The following is a 24,764-nucleotide window of genomic DNA, read 5'->3' on the forward strand; positions in this document are numbered from 1 at the left end:
GGGAAAAAAGGAGAGAAACTGAATTCAGCCTGGTGGCCTGTGTAATAATATCTAGTCACCAACGTATAATAAAATAACTAGTCACCATATGTATAACTAAAATCCCCAAAAGAGAGAAGCAGAAAAAATTTTTGAAAAAATAACAGCCTACAAGTTTTCAAAACTGAGGAAAACCAGAAATCTACAGATTTAAGAAACTCAATAAACCTTAAACAGATACATATTTTTAAAAACTACATCAAGAAATATCATACTAAGTCCCTGGAAAAAATGATATGGAACCCCACTGACTTCTCATCCAAAGAAAAGGGGAAAAATGTAAGCCAGAAGACGATGGGAAGATATTTTCTAAAGAGGAGAAGAAATCGAAGAAACTGTCAGGGTACAATTGAAAAATGAAAGCTAAAAAAACATTTTCAAATAAAAAGTGAGAATTTGTTGACAGCAGGCCTGTGCTCTAAGAAATGTTAAAGTTCACCAAAATTATACTATATGAAAGTATAGTATATGAAAGTATAGTATATATGAAAGTATAGTATATATGAAAGTAAAGATATACATGAAGGAATGAAAAGCACAAGCAAAGGTAATTATGCAGGTCAAGATAATGGGCTTTTTTCTGATTTGTTAATTCCTCTAGAACAAAACTGACTGTTTAAAGAAAAAAAATTTTAATGTTGTTTTACATAATACACAGAGGTAAAATACACAACAATACAACAAAGAACAGGGGGAACATGCCAGATTGTTGTAAAATTCTTAAATGATACATAAAGTGGTATAATGTGCATTGAATATAGACTGGGATGTGTATTATAAATCTTATAGGAACCACTAAGTGAAATAAATATACAAGGATATACATAGCTTATAACCCAAAAGGTGACGTAAAAATAAACATTAAAATACTTAACTAATCCAAAAGAAAGCAGGAAAAGAAGTAAAGAACAGATGGGACAAATAGACATAGTTCATATTGCCCCCAAAAGATGTCTATTCAGATACTTTGCACAATTTTAAGTCGTTTGTCTTTTGACAAATATGTTTTTGAATTTTAAGAGTCCTTTATATATTGTGGATACAAGTCCCTTACCAGAGAGATGATTCTCTCCCAGTTGGTGGGCTGGCTTTTCACTGTCTTGAGGGTTTCTTTTGAAGTAGAAGTTTTCAATATTAATGAAGTCCAATTTATCTACTTTTTCGTCACTTGTGCTTCTGATGTTTTCTCAGAAGGCTCTGCTTAACTCAACTACATGAAGACTGACTTTTATATTTTCTTCTAAGTATTATAGTTTTAGTTCTCACATTTAGGTCTATAATCCATTTGGCATCAATTTTAATGCATGGTTAAGGAAAGGGTCCAACTTTATTCTTTTGCTAATGGATACACAGCTGTCCCAGCACCATTTGTTGAAAAGACTAGTCTTTCCCTATTAAATTATGTCAGCACTCTTGTCAAAAATCAACTGATCATAAGCATTAGCATTTGTTTCTGGACTCTCAATTCTATTTCATTGGTCTTCATGTCTCTCATTATACCAGCGTCACACTGCCTTGGTAACTGTAGCTTTGTAGTAAGTTTTAAAATTAGGAGAGGTCCTTCACTTTTGTTCTTTTTCGGAATTGCTTTTACTATCTTAGGTACCCTGAATTTCCATATAAATTTTAGGATCAGTTTTTCATTAAAAAGGGGGGGGGCAGCTAGGATTTTGATAGAGATTGCCTTCAATCTGTAGATCATTTGGTAGTCTACTGCCAACATCACAATATTAAGTCCTCTGATACACAAACATGCAACATCTATTTATTTATGGTCTTCCAACAATTTTGGTAGGTTTTGGACAGTTTTTCTACTGCTTTTGTTAAATGTGTTCCTATTTGATTTTTTGTTGCTATTATAAATGAATTTTCTTAATTTCACTTTTATATTGTTCATTGTTGGTATATAGAAATACAATTGATTTCTGTATACTGCTTTTGTACGTTGCAATTTGCTGATCATTAGTTGTAATAGATTTTAATGATTTCTTAAAACTTTCTATAAAGATCCTGTCATCTACAAATATAGTTTTATTTCTTCTTTCCAATCTGGATGCTTGTGTTTCTTTTTCTTACCTAATTGTCTTGACTAGAACCTCTAGTATAATATTGAATAGAATTGGTGACAGCAACATTCTTGCCTTGTTCCTGACCTTGGAGAAAAGCATTCACTCTTTCACCATTACACAGCTCTGTTTTTACACAGATGTCTTTTATCATACTGAGGAAATTTCCTTTTATTCCTAGTTTAATAAAAGGTTGCTAGATTTTTCAATGATTTTTCTAATGAGATGACCATTACCTTGATACCAAAATCTGACAAAAACATTACATGGTCCCATCAGCTTGAGCTGCCATAATAAAATACCATAAAATGAGTGGCTCAACAACAGGAATTTATTTCTCATAGTTCTGCAGGCAGGGAATTCCAAGATCAAGGTGCTGACCAAGTTGGTTTCCCAGTGAGGACCCCCTTTCTGGCTTTATAGAAAGATGCCTTCCCGCTGTGTCCTCACATGTCCTCATGTGGTGGGGAGAGTGAGCAAGCACGCTCTGGACTCTTCCTCTTCTTAAAAGGACACTAATCCCATTATGGGGGCCTCACTCACATGACCTCTTCCAGACCTAACTGCCTTCCAAAGGTCCCACCTCCAAATACCATCATGTTGGGAGTTATGGCTTCAACACATACGTTTTGGGGAGACATAAATATTGGGTCCATAACACTCCCCCCCAAAAAATGATATCCCTCATAAACAAAGATTTTCCAATCATTAAAAAATATTACAAATCAAATTAAGCATGATATTAAAGGATAATGCATATAACCAAATGGTGCTTTCAAATGCAAAGGCTGATTTAGGATCTAAAATCCAAGACAGTCAAAAGATCAGGTTGCAGATGGGGCAGTGTCATATACAGTCTCATAGGCTACTACAAATACTTTAGCTTTTGCACTGAGGAAGAAAGGAGACTACTGAAGTTTTTAATTGAAGAATGACAGGATTTAACTTGTTTTAACCACGATTATTTTGGCTACTGACCTGAGACCAGACTGAAGTGCTGGATTACGGGTTGAAGATTTTAAGAAGCTGAGAGAACAGTCAGGAAATATTAAAATATTCCAAGTAAGAGATGATAATGACTTGAACCAGGTGATAGTGGAGGTGCTGAGAGGTGGTAAGATTCAGATTCTACATGTATTTTGATGGTAAAGCAATATGAACTACTGACAAACGAGGTGTGGATATGAAAAGAGAAGAGATAAGGAGGACTCCAAGGTTTCTGGTCTGAGTAACAGGGATAAACGTGTCATTTACTAAGATGGGGAAGATTAAAAATGAAAGTTTGAGTAAAAAAGATCAGTTGAGTTTTGAGCATTTTCTACTTAAATACCTTTAAATATCCATATGGAGGTATCACAATTGGATATGTGTCAGCAGTTCAGAGAAAAAAAACTCTTATAAATTAAAGATTTTCATTATTTTTTTTTTTTGCAAAATAAATCACTGGGTATGAGGAGTATCTGTGCATGTGTGTGTGTGTGTGCGTGCAAAACTTTCACAAAATAGTCCACACTCGAATTTAATACATTAAGGCCTCAGCACTAATGGATTGTTTGTATGTTTTCTGATTTACATAAATCCATACAAGTCTGCTAGGCACTTCACACCTTTATTTTTACTTTCACATCTGAAGTACAGCAATATGGATAGATAAGGTGTGTATTTAAGATAACAACGTGAACAGACACATTCCTGGAACTATAGCTATTTAAAAGTGACACCAGCATCAAGATACTCATTCTTATTCTGGGAAGGCTTTAAAAAACAATCACTTGTTATGAAACTAATTGCACTGCCAAATGCTTCTTAAGATCATATGTAAAAATCATCATCTTCTCTACATTTTACTGTTTTAAATCAAGGAAAGTAATAGACTTTGTGATTAGATTTAGAAGCTTGGTTTTGGATGCTTATAATCACCTAGGATCTAAAGTGAATAATACTTCCACACTACATCTCAAAAATAAAAGACACCATTTTGTGCATTACTAAGGAAATACAAAAATGACATGTAAGAATACCAAACTTCAACCAGAATTATAACATGGGCAAGCAAGCTTAACTAGTGCTTGAAAACATTTTCCAAAACACAAAATTTTCAGTGTGAAATGAGCATTATTCCTTTCTAGGTGTCTATTCATTTCCAATTGTGTTATTAACTCATGCTGGAATGCCTTTCTTCCCAGCTGATCCCCTTCTCCTCCTTCAAGGCCCAGACAAAATTCAGCCTAGACCACAAAGCCTGCCCTGAACCCGAGCAGTATTCAGTTCTTTCCACATTCCCACAGCATTGCCACTTACATGTCTAGAGCACCTAGGTCATTCCACCACTTACTTAGCTCTACACGGTAAAGCAGAAGATCCCTCGGGGCCGAAAGTCTTAGCCATCTCTGCCTTCCCTAAAATGCTTAACACGATATCTCACATATCACATTGTAGGTACTCACTGAACATCTGTTTAGCTTAAAATACTATTAAACTAAGAAAATGATCAAATAAATAGAACTTAATGGGATATATGCTTTAATTTCCTTTCATCAGTTTAAATATACTCTTCCAGATCTCACTTACCCATCTCTCCATAATGTCCCAGATAAATCCTACTGCTTCTCAATCACTTTCTAGTATTGTAACATATAATCTAGTCCAATTTAAATCTTCAATTTCATATCTTATTCAAAGAGTATCCACACAACCCCACCCCAACCCCAGGCCAGACAAGAGAAAGAACATAATTCATTTTTTTTTTCAATATTCTTCATGGCTCTTTCAATTTTCTCTACTTCCTCAACTTTCTAGTTTCCACAAATCAGGATAGGCAGAGGATGGACAAATGCCCTGTGTGCCAATATCCATGGGGGTTTACTGGATGACCATGAAGCAGGATGATCTGTTATCCTTGCGTAATTACTGATAATACCTTCTTTCTCAAAGGCACCCCATTTAGACAGTACATTTCAAGTCTTCACGGCAGCATTTAAGCTGTAAGTTACAGCGAGCATAAGGGCTGGCCTCCACCATGTATAGCTTCTTGGCGCAGGGGATGCATTCTAAGGCTGACCTTTTACTATCCTACCCACAGCTTCTTCATACTGCAAGCTCTCCCTGCTAGCAACCACCAAGATAACTTTAACCTGGTTACATCCCATGGTGTCCACTTGGTCCAAAAAAAAAAAAAAAAACAACAACTCATGCTTTCTTACCATACCAGATAGACAAATGTCAAATATTTCCATTACTACCCTCTCATTCAACCTGTCTCCAGTTACCCTCCTCTCCTCCAGAAATGAATCTATGTTCAGGAATGCCCCAAACTCTAGAAAACAGATGTCATGCTCCCTCAATAACTCTCTGGAAGTTGCCACTGCAGTAAAAGGACACAAGATTCTGTAGCTCATTAACTATCCAGACAAGATGTTAAATACCAATCTACACTTCCGGTAGACACACCCAAATTCTGGGCTGGGAACAAAAGGTCCTTTTGAGAAAAAAAACAGGGAAAGATCACAGAACTAACTCCAATAGATTAACAATTCCTCATCTGAATGACACAATACTCCCCTCTTTTCGAATTTCTGTTATATATGGGAAGTGGGTGCTGCACTTCTATTCTCTTTTACTAAGTCCCACATCTCTCCTTAGAAGGCAAGGATAGTTGGTAACCTTTATTTTCAGCTTTGGAGCTTGACCTAAAATCCTGAAACAAACAAGTCCTGGTCATCATCCTATTATCCAAAGTGCAATTCCCGTACATTACAGCTACCTAATATAAGCAACCAATGTGAAATAAGGATTTACCAAAAAAAGGAGGGGGGTTCTATTGACAAAATACATCAAGAAAAAGGAAAGAAAGAGACTCCTCATTTGGTGATACAAGTTTTACCTTAGTAGATTAGTATATTATTCGTATGTCAAACATCTCATTTAATTATATATACATTTAATAAAGAGCCACTACATAAAATGGAGAATGCACACTTTAAAATTCAAACATATGCTACCTACAAAAGAAATGAAAATTTAAAATTCTGTACAACAAACCAAGTTGACCTACTCAAGTCAATGTTAGATATACCATATAAGTTATGATTTTTTTAAAATAAATACATCATAAAACTATTTACTAGATTTCAATTATTACATGAAGAATACTCCTGAAAGTTCTCTGGTTAGAGAAACCATTTTGGTACAAACCAGTATCCATAACTAGTACAAAGCATAAAGATTTACAGATATGAACGAAAAATGCATGCTGAGAATGGTGTGAGTTTGGAAAAGTTATACATATAAAGTTATATATACACTTCTAAAGTTAAACATAAGCCAGTCCTATGACTCTTACGTATTTAATCAAAAGAAATTAAACCACAAAAAGACTCAAAAGAATCCTGTTAATAGCAGCTTTACACAATAGCCAAAAACAAGAAAAAAAAATCAAATGTCTATTAACAAAATAATGGATAAACAAATTGTGGTAAAACAGAACATTATTAAGCAGCAAAACAGAACAAACCACTAAAACACATAACATATGGATAAATCTCCAAACTACTATGTTGAGGAAAAGAAACCAGACACAAAAGTTTATGCTCTATAACTACATGTAAATTTCAAGAACAAGTTTTCTAATCTAAGGAAAATAGAAATCAGAACAGTAATTGTCTTCAGGGAGGAGAGGGAAGGGCTGACTGAAAGAGGCAGAAGGGCAGTTTTGGGGGATGTTAAAAATGTTCTATATCTTGAAGGGGGGCAGTTTATATGAGTAGATACACATGTCAAAATTCATTAACTATACACTTAAAAATGAGTGTATTTTTGTATATAAATTATACCCAATAAAGTTGATTTAAATCACATCTGATATCTTACTTCTGGACAATGCCAAGGATAGCCAGCTAATGTAAAATGTAATCTCTTAGTGAAAGTTGAAAATGTTATTGGTAATAAACATAACAAACTTACAGCCTAAATCAGATTCTAAAACCCAAATCCAACTCCAAAGTGTTTACCCACTGTCACAAGGTTCACCGATAATTTTAGCCTACAGAAAAATCCATAAGCATTGGAAGAATTAACATAGTTAAAATGTCCATGCTACCCAGAGCAATCTACACTTTCAATGCTATCCCGATCAAAACCGAGGACATTTTTCAAAGAACTGGAACAAATAGTCCTTAAATTTGTATGGAACCAGAAAAGGCCCCGAATCTCCAAGGAACTGTTGAAAAGGAAAAACAAAGCTGGGGGCATCACAATGCCGGATTTCGAGCTGTACTACAAAGCTGTGATCACAAAGACAGCATGGTACTGGCACAAAAACAGACACATCGACCAATGGAACAGAATAGAGAACCCAGAAATGGACCCTCGGCTCTTTGGGCAACTAATCTTTGATAAAGCAGGAAAAAACATCCGGTGGAAAAAAGACAGTCTCTTCAATAAATGGTGCTGGGAAAATTGGACAGCTACATGCAAAAGAATGAAACTTGACCACTCTCTCACACCATACACAAAAATAAACTCCAAATGGATGAAAGACCTCAATGTGAGACAGGAATCCATCAAAATTCTAGAGGAGAACATAGGCAACAACTTCTATGACATCGGCCAGAGCAACCTTTTTCACGACACATCTCCAAAGGCAAGAGAAATAAAAGATAAAATGAACTTATGGGACTTTATCAGGATAAAGAGCTTCTGCACAGCCAAGGAAACAGTCAAAAAAACTAAGAGACAGCCCACGGAATGGGAGAATATATTTGCAAAGGACACCACAGATAAAGGACTGGTATCCAAGATCTACAAAGAACTTCTCAAACTCAATACACGAGAAACAAATAAACAAATCATAAAATGGGCAGAAGATATGAACAGACACTTTTCCAATGAAGACATACAAATGGCTAACAGACACATGAAAAAATGTTCAAAATCATTAGCCATCAGGGAAATTCAAATCAAAACCACACTGAGATACCACCTTACGCCAGTTAGAATGGCAAAGATAGACAAGGCAAGAAACAACAATTGTTGGAGAGGATGTGGAGAAAGGGGATCCCTCCTACATTGTTGGTGGGAATGCAAGTTGGTACAGCCACTCTGGAAAACAGTGTGGAGGTCCCTTAAAAAGTTAAAAATTGAACTACCCTATGACCCAGCCATTGCACTACTGGGTGTTTACCCCAAAGATACAGACGTAGTAAAGAGAAGGGCCATATGCACCCCAATGTTCATAGCTGCATTGTCCACAATAGCCAAATCATGGAAGGAGCCGAGATGCCCTTCAACAGATGACTGGATTAAGAAGCTGTGGTCCATATATACAATGGAATATTACTCAGCTATCAGAAAGAACGAATTCTCAACATTTGCTGCAACATGGACGGCACTGGAGGAGATAATGCTAAGTGAAATAAGTCAAGCAGAGAAAGACAATTATCATATGATTTCTCTCATCTATGGAACATAAGAACTAGGAGGATCGGTAGGGGAAGAAAGGGATAAAGAAAAGGGGGGTAATCAGAAGGGGGAATGAAACATGAGAGACTATGGACTATGAGAAGCAAACTGAAGACTTCAGAGGGGAGGGGTTGGGGGAATGGCATAGACTGGTGATGGGTAGTAAGGAGGGCACGTATTGCATGGTGCACTGGGTGTTATATGCAACTAATGAAGCATCGAACTTTGCATTGGAATCCGGGGATGTACTGTATGGTGACTAACATAATATAATAATAAAATAAAAAAATAAATAAATAAATAAATAAAAATTAAAAAAAAAAAAGAAAAAGAAAAATCCATAAGCTTTCACAGAATGAAAGAGAGTAATCAGCTTGTCTTTTCTTGGGAGGTCATGACCTAAAACAGGTGATCACTTTTGACTAAAGTATGAATCCAACTTCATGCTAAAAATCACTCTTGGGGCACCTGGGTGGCTCAGTCGTTAAGCATCTGCCTTCGGCTCAGGGCGTGATCCCGGCGTTCTGGGATCGAGCCCCGCATCAGGNCATCAGGCTCCTCCGCTGGGAGCCTGCTTCTCCCTCTCCCACTCCCCCTGCTTGTGTTCCCTCTCTCACTGGCTGTCTGTCAATTAAATAAATAAAATCTTTTTTAAAAAATTAAAAAATAAAAATCACTCTTTCCCCACTTATCCAATACTTTCTCTGCCTACTAACAATCTTTGAGGAGCCTACTTCCCTAATTTAGTAACACCCATTTCTAAATCACTTTTCCTAACCTCTCTCACCAATTTTTCTTTTTTTGAGTAAAAACTCTATCTAGGAATATCATACAACCACTTCACTCTTGAATAGCCCTCCTTAATTCTTACCCTTTGTGGGATTTGTTTCCTACTTTTTTCCCTGTATTTTCAAGCAATTAAAATAATTATTTTGCATTCTAACATCTTGAGTTCAGTAATTTCAACCATTTTTTCCTGTCTTCAATACCACATTCTTCACCAAAGTGCCAAAGTACTCATATTTAAGCTACTTGACCATGCTGCCACCTTGGCTGTGCTTTTTTTACTTCACTCCTCCTAAATTACCAATGAATGACAAAGGCAAAGATTCCTTATCATTTCACTCTATACCTGAAAAAACAGTTGGATCATTTGACTCCAATGTCCTACCACAGTTGTCTTTTACATTTAAAAATACTGCTGCTAAGGCACTTTCCTAAACCAAGTGACTGAATATGTCCTTTCCAAAGAGATAATGTTTGGTTATGGGCTGTCTAGGTCTACTTGTAAAGCCTTTAAACACCTATGGTGCTCATTTTAATGGGTTCCGTGACTCTTTTCCACTGTTTTTCCCACACCCCAAATTGTTCGGTAGTCAGCGTAGACTGTATCAGACTGCTTAAACCAACCCTCTTTCAAGCACTTTTGTACACATTCTATTTGAAGTTAATCCATTCTAGCTTATGATATATATATGTTACTGTGGCAGCTCATTATCACCCGCCTTTCATATACGGATTTTGTATCATGGCATCACTTACACTTGAAAACACAGTTATACAATACTATATTAACTAATATCAAAGGTAACCCGTTAGTTGGAGGAGATACAATATTTGCAAACGTACTGCCTCACTGCTTTCCAAGGAGGCTCCAACATCCTTCTGCAACACCAACATGAAGCCATTTATATTAAAAGCCATTAATCCTAAAATCTTCACATACTACCTGCTGGTGCTTCAGATTACTTTTTATTTCTTCACTTATCAGACAATGACTGGAGAGAAAAGGCCCCTATACAATACGAGACACAATGTGGGACTTCTAAGACCTTGGGTATACCCCTTGGTATCTTCCCTCATCAGGAAACTGGGATAATTGCTCTTACTTCAAAGGTTGCGGAAAGAATTAAAACTGATGCAAAGTAGCTTAGTCGAGACCTACTAAACAGGAGGCTTTCAATAAACAGTACATAATAAACCACTCTATTCTACTGATACCCTTCCTCTAGCACCCTTGTCAATCCAAAAATAGACAGCCCATCTATATCTTGTTACCTACCATATTTACGATCTCATTCTCCCTTTACATTCCACTCGTTTCCCAATGTCTAAGAGAGCCTCACTTTCTCCATTCATAAAATTGCCTCTCACTTGCCTTACTGAAAAGCAGCTTTAGCCAGTGGATTATGAAGTTAGAGGCCAAGGCAACAGGGGAAGGATCCACCTAAACAGTCACTGCTCTACTAAAATTAACACAGTAGTGTATGCCTACTACTAACTTGTCATTAATCTTTCTTCAAAGTCTTTTTTGAAGTCCAGGAAAGTCAGAATCGCAGTGTTCCTCACGTCCTGTAAATATCATACACAAACAGGTCCTATGTAAAACAATCAGTGGACAAAAAAATGTAACTGATGAATTCTCAAAACCCTCTAAATCCCAATGTTTTGTTATCTCAGAAATCAATTCATGAGAACTTACCACATGGGGATTGGGGGAGAATAAAACTAAACATCATTTTAACCACTGATACAAAGATAGTTTTAAACACCTGGATTTTCTTCTTCTCCTGATTACACTCAAATAAATTATTGGCTCAATCTAAAAGATTAACACAGATTTTTTTTTTTGCCACTATATTCTCAAATCCAATAAACTGCACTACTTTTTCTGCAATGAACTACTTTTTCTATACTTTTATGACATATCTTCTCGATTTCAATAAGAACAGGTGAATTAAGAGTAACTGCAACCTATCAAGCTATAGCTATGCATTTTTCCGTATATTTTGAAAAAAGTGTGATTGGGGAGGGGAACTGCTATTTATAAAGTGCTCTTTTATTGTTCCCTCCCCCTCACTGATTTCCAGAAGACCAGAGAATTCCTGATTTGAATGGATTATCAATGTTAAACCCACATAATTTTTATTAAATATATCTTATAAGGTAAGAAGCTGTTTGCTGCTTTATTTAAACACACACAACTGTCTTTCCTAAAGTGCCTCATATAGGAAAATGGCAAAGTTTTCCAAATATTAATCATATTAACCCAAATAAAATCCACAAGGTAGTTTAATTATGGCACAATAGACGAATGACAAGAGCATTTCATTCCAAAATCCCTGAGTTCTAGGATCTGAACTATAAGAATATCCCTTTCATTCCAGATTCAAGAGTTTAAGGCATTCAAATGCTACACCACACCTGTCTTTCAGTTATAGACACTGCTTTCAATGAAAAAATAGCTTAAAAACCATGAAATGAAATCAATTCCACATAAAGCTATCGTATGATTCTGATCTCTAATCTGACTTGTAAATTAGATGTGTGTAACTTCTACTACTCAGCAACCCACAGATCTTTTTCCTAGCAGGATAGCTATGTTAGCTGCATTGCACTTTGATAGCAGCGGCAGTGGCACACGGACAAACTGAATAGTATATGCCTTGAATAAAACCGTATATGCCCTGAATAGTATATACCCTGAATAGCTTTCAAGGTAAGTCATGAGGGAATCTTTTTCTGTTTGTAGATGAGCTGTATGAACTATATAAAATGTAATCTATGTTTTATATCCTAGGATGCCAAAGTTTTTGTTGAATGCTAAGATAAAAAAATGTTCAAGATTCACCGGGGGAAAAAAAAAAACGGGATTCAACATTGAGAATCCACCCATTTCATTTCCCAGCACTGCTTTCTACAACTGCTCCTCTACAACTGGAATAAACAAATATATACCAAAAGCAGGCGCTCTAACCAAATAAAATATTGATTTGGTTCAGAGAATATGAGGTTCCAGTTTTGTGATTCAATGGTTCTAGAAAATACAGGTTCATTTTCAATTCACACCTGCTCACTAAATCATTTTAAGTGAATTTAGGTAACAGGTCTAAAGATACTAATTTTTTAATTCAACTGTTCTATGCACCTAGTACTGTAAAGTGTGATTTTCTACTGTTGAGTTCAAGAGCCCACACAAAAGAATGTTTTCTTAGAAAATTCTGGGTACAGTAGCTTTTCGCAAACTTTTTTTTTTTTTTTTTTTTTTTTTTGAGAGGAAGAGAGTGAGTGAGAGGGAGAAGGAGAGAGAGAATCTTAAGCAGGCTTCAAGCCCAGTGTGAGCCCAACACAGGGATTGATCTGATGACCCTGAGATCATGGCCTGAGCTGAAATCAAGAGTCGGACACTTAACCGACTGAGCCACCCAGGCACCCCAGAAACATATTTTATATATGCTGTGGGAGAGCAACATCTCAAGAACCCCCAAAAGCAGAAGCTTTCTTGTAAAAATGATGTCTTTAACCTTTTTAGGTTAATTTTTTTAGTTTAAGCAGATGTTTTTCTTTATCATAGTTCCCTAATGGGAATCCGATACTAAAAGGTGGTAACTACATAAGTTCCATAAACAGACAAAACCTTTAAAGTTTGATTACCAAAGTAATTACCATGTATCATTATGGAATGATAATACATTACACGTTACCCCCAGTAAAGACCAAATTTACTTCAACTACCCCCCCACCAAAAAAAAAAAAATCAATTTTTATTTAATCATGAAGTCCTTGGAATCATAGTAGGGCTCGATGCCATTTTGGTGTCACAATCTGCCAGTCATCCAAAGAACATGCCATCCTTCTCTTTCAACTTCTTTGTCTACTAGTGCATCACTGGACCCAGCAGGCAGCTCACCCAGACAATTTCAGTAACGGATTTTGGCTCTGTGCATAACAGATGAAAATCTTTACGAAGTATCCAGTTTGTCTTATAGCTGAGAGATCTGAACCTGCTGCAGATGTCACATCTAAATTCTTGAACGGATTTTTATCATCAGTGTCACCTATAAAACAAGACAGTGTCACCAACAGCATTGTCCTAGAGAATATCTATTTCAGTAATGCTAAGCTTTCAGCATTATGATTGACAGTGATCTATTTGACTAAAACAGGGGTCAGCAACCTAGAGCCCATAGGCCAAAATTCAGCCCACTGCCTATTCTTGTACAGCCATGATCTAAGAACAGATTTTGTATTTTTAAATGGTTGAAAAATGTTTTTTAAAAAAGATTAATACTTTGTGACATGTGAAATTATATGAAATTCAAATTTCAGACTCCATAAATAAGATTTTATTGGAACCATAGCTACTCACTCATTTATGTATTTCTCTATGTCTGCTTTCATGCTATAATGGCAGACTTAAGTACGTACAACATTGGCTATATGACCCATAAAGAAGAATATCGTTACTTTCTGGTGCTTGAAAAAAAAAAGTTTGCCAACCCCTGACCTAGAGGATATCAAGTAGGTAGGTTAATAGGCACCTAGTGTCTGCTGCATTAAGAGCCTGAGGTGCAATGACCCAGTTGTTCCCTTGCTGGGCATTTCTGGGTAGGCCTGCCACTCCAGTGTAGACAGCTATAGTTACTTTGCTTTCCACTTTGGCTCAGCTTTGCCTCAATCCAAAGAGTCAATATTGCCCTTGGGCAGGAAGAAAACAAGAAGCTCAGCTTCAAATCAAATACCGTTCCAACGTTGGCCTCTTCTGTATCCCTAAGTTCTCCTGGTTCTGGATTTCTGCTTTATGTTAAACATTCTCCATAACAGACTTCCTACACTAATACCAGTCTTAAAATTCTCTATTTCCCGCTAGAGATCCTAGGATAGTAGACTAAGTCACAGCAGTCATTGACCGATTTGTGCTGGCTGATAGCTAGTTCTACCCCTGCTCTAACAAGCACCCTGTAACATGAATTTACTCTTGTGAACAGTCTGCATATTCCAACATCCTCCTGGCCTCCACTACTCTTCCTGATCATGAATGCTCCTCAAGTTTACTATTTCCTTTTACATTCAAAACTCTGGCCTACAAATCCATGAGTTTAACCTTCCCAACTGGCCAATCATTCTGTTTCTTGAGCTCAGGTCATACAATAACCAAACATAAGAGCACAACAAGACAAACCTCTATATAGATGGATTTCCCATCCTAGAAATACCCATGTTAAGAAATCGTATTTTTTAGCAACTGCCCCAAAAGGGAATGTATCCACCCCAAGCAGCATTCAGAACAACCCTTCCCCTTTTTTCCCTTCATCATTGCCTACTTAGCCCAAAGTTTCTATACCTGCTTCATCTGAGAGTGCTACCCATCACCCTTTACACACTTGGAGTGCTCAAAATACCTGTTTCTTGAGCCGTGCCTCAGAATGCCGGTCTTGAGTCTATCAAAGCTTTAACAACCCCAACTCCATTGTAAGGGAAAAAGGAAGGTTTCTTGCCACTGACTACGCTGGAGAAATGTACTGAGAATATAATTCCCCAAAGAAACATGTCAAGAGTCCATGATGAGGGGCGCCTGGGTGGCTCAGTCGTTGAGCGTCTGCCTTCGGCTCAGGGCGTGATCCCAGCATTCTGGGATCAAGCCCTGCATCGGGCTCCCTGCTCAGCGGGAACCCTGCTTCTCCCTCTCCCACTCCTCCTGTTTGTGTTCCCTCTCTCGCTGCCTCTCTCTCGGCCAAATAAATAAATAAAATCTTAAAAAAATTAAAAAAAAATTAAAAAGTCCATGATGAGGCTATGCCCATATTATTAATGGCACTATAGAAGTCATCTGTAATTCATATTATATTGCTGCAAATAATTAATTCACAAACACATTGATAAGCTGTAGACTGTACTAAAAAATAGCTATGAAATGTCGGGAAGACTTTACAGCAGGACAGATTAGCCTCATGTAAAGACTTCAGAGAAAATGTCATTTTATTTTCAGCAAAGTGAATTTCACTAGAACCCTGAAATAGACTGCCATGGTAAACAACTCTGAAAACTGCATCAATAGCTCTAACACAAATGAATGAATAGTACCAAAAATGAAGAGGCTGACTGAAATGACCATTAACCATATCTCAATTCTGAGTAGCAACCATATAAGTAGCATCAATCTTTAATGAAAATGAGAATCTTCTTCAACAATACATACAGGAACCCTATGCCCACTTGGAGAATGACACAGAGTCCAGCAACATACCCTTACTACCAGGAAAAAAAAGTAGAGGCATGTAGCCCATATTCCAAAGGAATACGCAAAAGATTAAACACCTTACAACTTCACTCATTTGACGAATCTAGCCTCCTTCCCCTAAGGGAATAGTTCACACTTTGTAGTATCAGGATTCCTTTGTGTCCTCAAATATTGAAAATTCTTGAGAGGTTTTGTTAATGTGAGTTATAACTATCAATATTTACTGTAATAGAAATTACATGAGAAAGCGTAAAAGTTAATTCATTTTAAAATTTTATGACATGTGTAATATGACAAATAACATATTTTATGAAAAAGTACTTTCCTAAAAAAAAATAAATTTCTTGCATGTCTAATTTAATAGAAGACAGATGAATTCTTATATCTGCTTCTATATTCAATCTGTTGTGATATGTTGTTTTGACTATAATAGAAAAAAGGAAGTATATGTTAATATTAATTGCCTTTTCAGATAACTGTGAACATTCTTCTTTGATACTACACCAAAACCTGACAAGTAGGAATTTAAAGGTTATCTATTATATGGAACCTATTATCACATGAACTCTTTGTATTCTGTTACTTGCTTTTTATAAGGGTCTTTTACCCACAATTTTGTAACATTGATCACTTTGAAAATATCGCTTTCTTGCATTATGTTTATATTCCAAATTTGACATAATTAATTAATACCAAAGCAAAAACTCATATTCGTTAATATCACCACCCATCTCATCAGAAAAATCTTTACATATTGGGAAGCTGTCAAGGGCACAGCAGGTGATACAAGGTTTCCAAAATTTAATTTTCGCTTGAAAGCTCAAATTTTATCATTGGCAACAAATACTACCAGTTGTTTTCCCCGAAGTGACAGGCTCACTTTATTCATTTTCAAGAAAATGACTGCCAAATATCTAAGTCTAAACAATCATAGTTTGGTAGTCATTATTATAAGTAAAAATGATGTTTCATGCAAAATATGACTAATTCAGCTTGCAACTCAAAAAAAATCACAGAAGGGTTTTCCTTGAGTCAACCAATGTACTCCAGATATACAGCAGAAATGTTTTTTGCATATTTCCTACTTCATCACAAAGAATATTAAAACAAAGTATACTCAAGGATCAAGATTTAATAAAATTATTTTTACTGCTTCATCAATGACATTCTGTGAAACTGGCTTTTCTGTTTTGTTTTTTTACTGGAAAAGCATGGTAGTAAAGAATACAATAATTACGAGCAAAGTTTGGTACCATTGCCTTTTAATATGTACAAGATGTTCACAGTTTTACCCACTATTGCTTTAGTATCAGCAAGGCAAACGTCAAAGCAATGGAAACAGAAAAAGTACTACTATGAAAATAGCTTTAGCCTCCCAAATCCCTCTTAAAGGCTCTTGTGACCCCTATAGGTCTGCACATCACAATTTCAGAACTGTTGTCTTAAGGAAATGCTGAAAGCTATAAATGATAAGTTGCCATCTCCAAATCCATAATAAATATCCCCCAACATAAGAATTATACTTTTTAAAAAAAGAATTATATTAAATATCTACAAATTCTTTCATTGTAACTCAAAATTGGTTCAATTCATTCTGAAACTGCATCAATAATGTAACAATACCAATAACATATAATGAGCACTTACATGTATTACCTCATTAAACCCTCCTAACAACTCTATTAGTTCTCTGATAATATTCATGCTACCAAGAAGGACACCTGAGGTAGAGAGAGGGGAAGTCACTTGTCTGAGGTCACGAGAACAACTATGAGCATTTATAGATTCAGGCATTACTAAGTATTTTGTATACTTCACCTCTTAAGTCTTTACAACTTAAGGATAACCCTATCCAAGGTTATCCAAGTGCTTGATCATCCAAGTCTGTCTTAGTCCACCAAGTACGCTACATATTTTGCCTATGTCACATGAGTATACCCTGTGTATATAAATAATCCAATGGTTCCAAGTCTTACCTAGTTTTAAATTCAACTGAGCAAGACCTCTATTTGTAAAATTTTTTACTAATTTGATTATCTCTGTCTTCAAATAGAACAAAACGCAATTTCTTTTAAAATAGCCCATGATCTAGGTAGATAGTTCACTAACTTACTAAACACTTTTTGGCATAGGACAACAAATCAATCCAGCTAAGATTATTCTAAGGAAACTGAAACCCAGAAAAGTAACTAACTTCCCCCAAAGGCATGCTGTTCATAAATGGTACAGGGTCAAAATCAGTTTGGACTGACCCTGAAGCCTAAACTCTTCAATCACAGTGCCTGCATGTATCTAAGAAGGTCTCAGGCAATGACCTAGGAATTGCTCACAAGGTCTGAATACAGGGCTTGCTGATATCATATCCACTTTACCCAAGGCAATCAAGATATGAATCATCTTGTATCTCAAAGACCAAGAGAAAAAAGGAAGATGATACATGCTGAAAATAAAGAGATACGTTCTCAGGTGCTTTAGGTAAAACATCGATAGGTAATGCGGGGGGGGGGGGGGGGGGAAAAAANGGGAAGTAAAATTCACTTTACATAGTTGTCAGCACACATCTCTATAGCTAAGATAAACCTCTGTTTAAAAACAAAACAAAAAAATGCCTAGAGGAAAATGTCATCACAGCTACACAGATTACTCTTTATACAACAGCTTTCAGATGCCAGGAGCCCAGGAATGCTGAAAACGTAGTAAATGACAGCAGAAATCAGTTTCCTAAAGCTTTCCTAAACTCTAATCAATCAGCAAAATTTTCATTTCAAGTAAGGATCCATAAAAGCCAGGGGTTATGCCCTACTGTTTGTTGCTAAGGTCCTACATCATAAGATACTGCTTAATATTAAAGCCTAAGGGGACAAGAAAGGAATCAAGGTCTACCCAGCTCAATTCATCTTAACTTTAGGTAACTCAACTTTTAGGAAGTATAAACATCTTGTGATTGGACAGACGAGTGTGGCTTTAATTTCAAACAAATTGTATTCTCAAGGAATCCACACGCACATCTGACATTTGACAGGAAGGTGACAAAATGGAAGGCTGTGGTATACCACCTTAAAGGGCAGGGCAGCACAGGCGAGAGATGAGCAATTATACTTGTCACAGAATACCAAGTTCTGGATTCCCTTTGTGGCAAAGGAAAAAAAAACAAAAAACTACAGAGCAAATTTTACCTCCTCCCATCACAGGAAAAGAATCACAATCTAGTAATGTAAAAGCAGCTGACAGATATATAGAAAAAAAAAAATCAAGATTGAGGTCATGTCTCTTGACATGCATCATTTACACTAAGGATTCCCCCATTTATCTGAATTAATTTCATGTACCTCATTTCATTCAGATAATTGAAGTTTTCCTTTTAGAGTTATAAAATGTTACCTCAACATAATTAGTAAACTGTCCACTTAAAAATACCACTACAAAAAATGCCATCCCCTCCTCTCTACACAGACGCATATACTCCACTGTCATTAAAAGTATGAGACTTTGCCTTCACGGGAAATTTAGTTCAATAAGTCCTCTTAAAAAAATTAGCACAAGAAATTCTGTAAGAAAAGTTATGGTCATTACCTTGTTAATACAGAGTGTTTGTATTACTTGTAAAGACATGGTAATTTGGGTATTCAATACATGACTGACTACTGTTCTGAAACCAAATTAAAGGTTTAGACTACTAAAGAGTTTGATGACTTGCCTAAAAACAATAACTAGGATTGTACAGACAACAAAATCAAAGAGGTCTCTCTTCTTTATGAGCAGGCATTTAAGGGCCTTTTAATGAGAATTTACCCTTTAGTATATAATTACTAATGAACAAAAAGAGGGTTATTAAAGTCACTTTTTTATAGTGCTATAAAACTTCAATGTGTAAGAAATATTATATATACTTGTTAATCAAACTCAAGAAAAATTGAAATGTGCGATACCTAACAATACATGGTGAAAATTATATATACCTTTTCTTCTGAAACAAATGCCCTCCCAGATGACTGATGAAGCTATTTTTTACACGGATTTGCTTATAACTTACAATACACAGACTGTAGTACTAATGATGGTGCTAAAATGTCTAAACTTCTTATACGAAATCTAAATTTCCAAAAGAACAGATTTCCCATACTGATAACAGACTCACTGTTAGGATGAATTTTATATTAATTAATATTTATTTACCACCTGCTATGTGCCAGGCACTGTACTGAGTGCCGAGGACACCACAGGTACAGCACAGATTCGGTCTCAACACTCGGGGTACACATGGTCTAGAAGGAAAGACAAATAATGAACAAATGTGCTATGGGAAAGTACAACAGCTACTTGGTCAAATGAAAGCTCAAAACTGAGAGAAGACAAGGATAGAAAATCAAATGCCTGAAAGTAATTAGCTACCACTGAAAATGGAAGATAAAAATCACCTATGACATGACTCAGCTAAGAAGGGAAAGAATCCAACAGCTACGTAGTCAGGAAAAAAATCTTAAATAATGACTGGATGAAGTCTAGGGTGCTCTAGAGCCTGATGCAAATGAAAAGCTGACCCTCAAAATGGGCTCAAATCATAACAGCCAAAGAGCCCAGCTCTCAGCTAGCCTATACTCAGTATGTAAGGGGTCAATCCAGTAAGTGCAAGTCCCGGAGGCAGTATCACAGCATCTTGGCTGTGCAAGTTCTGCCTTGGTTGAAATAGAGCCCCAACCATCCACCTGTGGAAAAAAACAGGTCCCAGCTCCCTGAGGGGAAAAGGGGAAGGCAAGGACAGTCAGATGACGAAGGGTTAGAGTTCTTAAGCAGGCTTAAGACAAAGTTTCAGGTCCACAAGGGATCTGGAATACAAAAAGAAACAACACAAGAAAACATATCAACCCTATGGACTATTTAACACTTACTAAAGAAAGGCTGTGGAACTGCCTCTCTGGTTACTTTTATAAATACTCAAAAACAAAATACTCATCTGTTTAAATGACTTAAGTATGACCTTAAAGTGTGGGGGGAAAGGACTAGATACTCTTACTAATTCTTACTGATTAATGAATTTATAGCCTAATTCCATCTAAACCTATGTCACCTATATCGAAATATTCTAGATGCCTCACACATACCCCTCATTAAAATGTTTATGCTATATATTTCTAAAACTCTTAATGAGTAAACTGTCTTTACAAATGAGAATCTCATAGTCAAACTGCAAAAATGCCAATGGAATGGTGAGGTACCACACTTCCGTGAGCAATGAATGTTCAAGGCACCAGAATAATTCCAGATCCCACCTCCGGAAGGGGATAAAGGTCTTAATGTATTTTCAGTCTTAAAAATCATTTCAAAAACTGGGTCAAAGGGATAGAACTGGCAGTGGGTAGGACACGTAGACTGTGACTAGCAGAAGAGCCAGAAATTATACATGTGAAATGATCTGCTTCCTATAAATTAAATACCACCCTACTGTACCATACAATTGTTTTCAGTTATAGAGTTGTAGAAAAAAATGCATGTAGTCCAAAGATGTTGTCCCTGTGAAGGCTATTATTTATATGACTCTACATATTCAAATAGGAATCACTCTAAGGAATTGGCCCTGCATTTGTTCACACATTATTGTCCAAAGCTATTCAAAGGGTGGAGTGGAGGTACTTTCCAAACAAATGCTTGAAAAATTTCCTCAGTTAATTTCTTTTAAATAAACAAAACACACTATTCTGATCTATTAAAGAAAGAGGAGATAAGCCTAACACAAAAAGAAAATACAGAGGGTTTTTGAATTGTTTTGTTTGACCGTATTACCAGAATGCCATATCAAATATAGCCTAAAACTGTTTAAGATATCATTTCAGGACAGCTTGCCTAGGTAGTTCGGACTCCAAAAGTCATGATCCTTATGAAGGTCCATATGCTGAGAAATGTATCCTTATAAAGTGAAACCAAAACTTGAAAATGTGGCCTACAGTAACAATTAGAGGGTCACTTAATCGATGGTAGTCAAACTTTGCTCCAGTGGAAAATTTCACTGGAAAATTCATATTACTTTAGGTCTACTGAGGTGTTCTATCAAAAAATTTAAATAACTGTCCTTTTCCCAAGTTCACAGAGAGTAACATATGTTAAAGAGTAAAATTCTCAATGTTAAATTTGTTCCCCCAATTTTTCTAAAATATCTGATATCTGCTACCTCTTTCAATATTGGAATTAGGCCTCATAGAGTATCTGATTCAACACATGAACGGAAATGAATTATTTCAAGTTCACAAAATCATGATTCATGACTTCCAGCCACTCACCTACCTTAAGTTTGATTAAGCCCAACATGACCACAAGCATTTAGAGAATATCCACTACGCTTGACACTAGACCTACAAAGAATTGACACGAGGCATACACAGACAGAATAAGACATGTTCTTTCACAAAGCCCCCACCAGGCAAAGTGCACAGAAGCCAAAAAGTATTTACTAAATGCCTAAACACTGCGGTGTGTAAGATGCAAAGAAATGACCCCACCCAACAAGAACTTCAGGACTTCTGCATTTGAGGCCCACCAAGAAAAGTGATGGTGGCTGGGGATACTGGAATTCAGTTACTACATGTGTATAGCACCTTTCTTCCTCATTAACATCAAGGTTATATACATCACAGTCTTACATATATAGACTTTTGAAATGCCAATCTCCTGGAATCGAAACAGACTATCTGAATCAAGAATATGAACAAATATTCTTTAAGTAAAAATAATTACTAGTTTCAAACAAACTGCAAAGTACTGCTTTCAACTGATAGAATGTAACATGTGTTAACTAGAAATAATTTGTATCATTTGTATCTGGTGGGTCCAAATCACAAACTAAGGCATATACTCAAAACAGGAAAAAGAAAAAAGAAAATTTAGTAATTACTAGGCTTTTTAAAAAATAACATAAAACAAATTTTGGTGCAAGAATATTCATTGGGGAGGTCTGAATTATATACTTAGGTGTTCAGTTAATTAAATCAACTAGTTCTATTCAACTCCGGTTAAATATCTTTAAGAAACTTTCTTTGATTAATTTCTCCCTGTAAAATAATGGGGTTGGATTTAACTGTAAAGTCCCTTACAAAAAGAAATTTCTGTACTTCTGTGGTAGGTAAGATTAAAATGTCAACAGGGTTTCAAAACAGGAGTAAAGAAGTCATCTTAACTTCTCAAACTGATAATGCTAAAAATTCAGTTTCCTATTTTTATCTCCGTATCATGGTTTAGATTTTACCTATTCAGTTTACAAGTTTGTCAAAGAAAGTTGCATGATTCAAAAGGTACTCCCTCGAACCCTCAATACTAGAACTTTCATGAAATACAAGATCCTAAGGAAAATATACAAGAAAGAGCTAAGGAAAACCTACTCCTATCAGACCTGGAATGCACTAATTAAAAATTCGATACAGCACTCGGTAGGTATGCGGGTTTCTACATGAAACTCCTGCCATGCTTTAGCTTAAGGTTAAACAGGTTAACAGAATGCAATAAAATGGTTCTACTCAATTATTCTGAACTTCTTTTTGGCAGCTCCTTTACCTGACCACTACACTGAGCTTTAAAATCAACTTCAGGGGTAGCACCAACAAACCAAGGTGAGCCACAGCACTTGGGGGCTGCACTGTGAAACCCACCTCGTATGGAAAATCACCGTCAACTCAACGTTTTCCATTTCATACGGTGATACAGGTGGAGGAAAAAGTGTAAAGCCTTCTCTTTGAACCTCCCAGCACGCTGCCTCGAGGCGCTAACTTAAGAATTATCTCAAAGATAATCTAATGCAGTACAGTTCTCAGAAGACTCTTAAAGTTGTATTTGAGAGAGAGAAAGAGAGAGAGAGAGAAACCTCCCTCAGGCCTAAAGGTTAAATTGTGGAGTACAACTTCGCTGCAGAGTACAAGTCTGGACTTAGAAGACTTAAGAGAACCTTTCCACCGGAACAGTTAGCCGGATCACGATCAAAATTAGTATTTGCCTGATCCTCACAGGTGGGATGGGGTAAGGGGCGAGTGAGGTCTTTCGTTTCAGCCGACCGAGGAGTAGAGGGGCTGGCGAGGGCAGGAAAGTGAGAGCGATGAAGGGGACAGGCGCAAAGGTTCCACTCAGGAAGGCCCGGTGGCGCGTGTCGCAAGGGACCGGGCCTGGCAGTCCCGTGGTCGGCAGGGAGGCCCCTCCGCCTACTCGGGCCAACCCGGGGAACCCGGCCTCCCTTCTCCCCGCGTGAGAGTAACGAGCCCCCACCCGCCCGTCGCCAGCCGCACGAGGAGGCGGCGGCCCATAGGGCCGCTGGAAGCTGCCACGCACGAAGCGCAGAACGCAAAAAAATTGTATCAGAAAATGGCCAGCCTGCAGTACTGAAAAGCAGCAGCCGGTGTGCCCGGCTCCGCGCGCCAGGCGGACGGCGGCGCAAGGAGCGCAGCGCCTGCGCTCGGGAAGCGCACCGCCCGCGCGGCCCTCAGCTCCGCCCCCCCCACCCCCAGNCGCCGCCCCTCCCGGCCTGCGGCCGCTGCGGCCTTCGGGCGCGTCAGGCGCAGGCCCCGCCCTCTGGCCTGCCCACGCGCCTAAGACTCCGCCCCCTACGCGGTCCGGACGGTGAGGGCGCGGGGTCCCTGACTCAGCGGCGGTTGCCGCCCGCGCGCACCGGGCCGCCTCAGCTCGCGGCCTCCGCTTCTCTTCTCACCTGCCCACTGCTTGAGAGCTTCGCTTCACTTCTCACCTACCCGCGCGCCCTTTCCATCTCTCAGGAGCACCCCTCTCTGCCTGTTCAGCTTTTTGTACTCTTTCTCTAAACCTCTGGTCTTGTTCTAAGCTCGCATTGGCGCCTTCTCTTTTCTTCTGGAAGGTCTTCGCTGCTCTCTCGATTGGCCTCGGCTTCCTCCTGCAGTTTTTCTGACGGTTCCTCCTCCCTGTCTCCGTTCCTCTCCCTGGCCTGCTGGAGCCTCCGGGCCCCCGCGGGTTCCCGGCCCCTCCCCTGCCACCTGTACCTGCTCTGCAGCTCGCACCTCTTTCGGCTACATCTGCTTCGCCTACGCGTCCTAATTTCCCTCTGGGCAGGCTCACGCTTTCCTTTACCTACATTTTGTCTGTCCTTTCGATTCTGACTCCTCCACACACTTAAGATGCATTTTGGGTATTCAACAATTGCTCGTCCACACTTACATGAAGAGAGTCACATT

The 24,764-nt window shown here is 37.7% G+C and overlaps 1 protein-coding gene across 10 annotated transcripts in view; it reads right to left on the minus strand.

The window, feature by feature from the left end:
- Nucleotides 1-24,558, minus strand: part of GTDC1 (glycosyltransferase like domain containing 1) — a 374,816-nt gene extending 350,258 nt beyond the window's left edge. For 2 of the 10 annotated variants that reach the window (XM_034654528.1, XM_034654523.1), the window contains exon 1: nucleotides 24,269-24,541. The gene's annotated coding sequence lies outside the window, so the exon portion shown is untranslated. Of the gene's footprint in view, nucleotides 1-24,268 lie in introns of all 10 variants that reach the window. The other 8 variants (XM_034654525.1, XM_034654516.1, XR_004623455.1 and 5 more) reach the window with 7 other exon arrangements.
- Nucleotides 24,559-24,764: the final 206 nt, after the last annotated feature.

Source organism: Ailuropoda melanoleuca, chromosome 2 (genome assembly GCF_002007445.2).
Source record: "Ailuropoda melanoleuca isolate Jingjing chromosome 2, ASM200744v2, whole genome shotgun sequence".
NCBI classification, from domain to species: domain Eukaryota; kingdom Metazoa; phylum Chordata; class Mammalia; order Carnivora; family Ursidae; genus Ailuropoda; species Ailuropoda melanoleuca.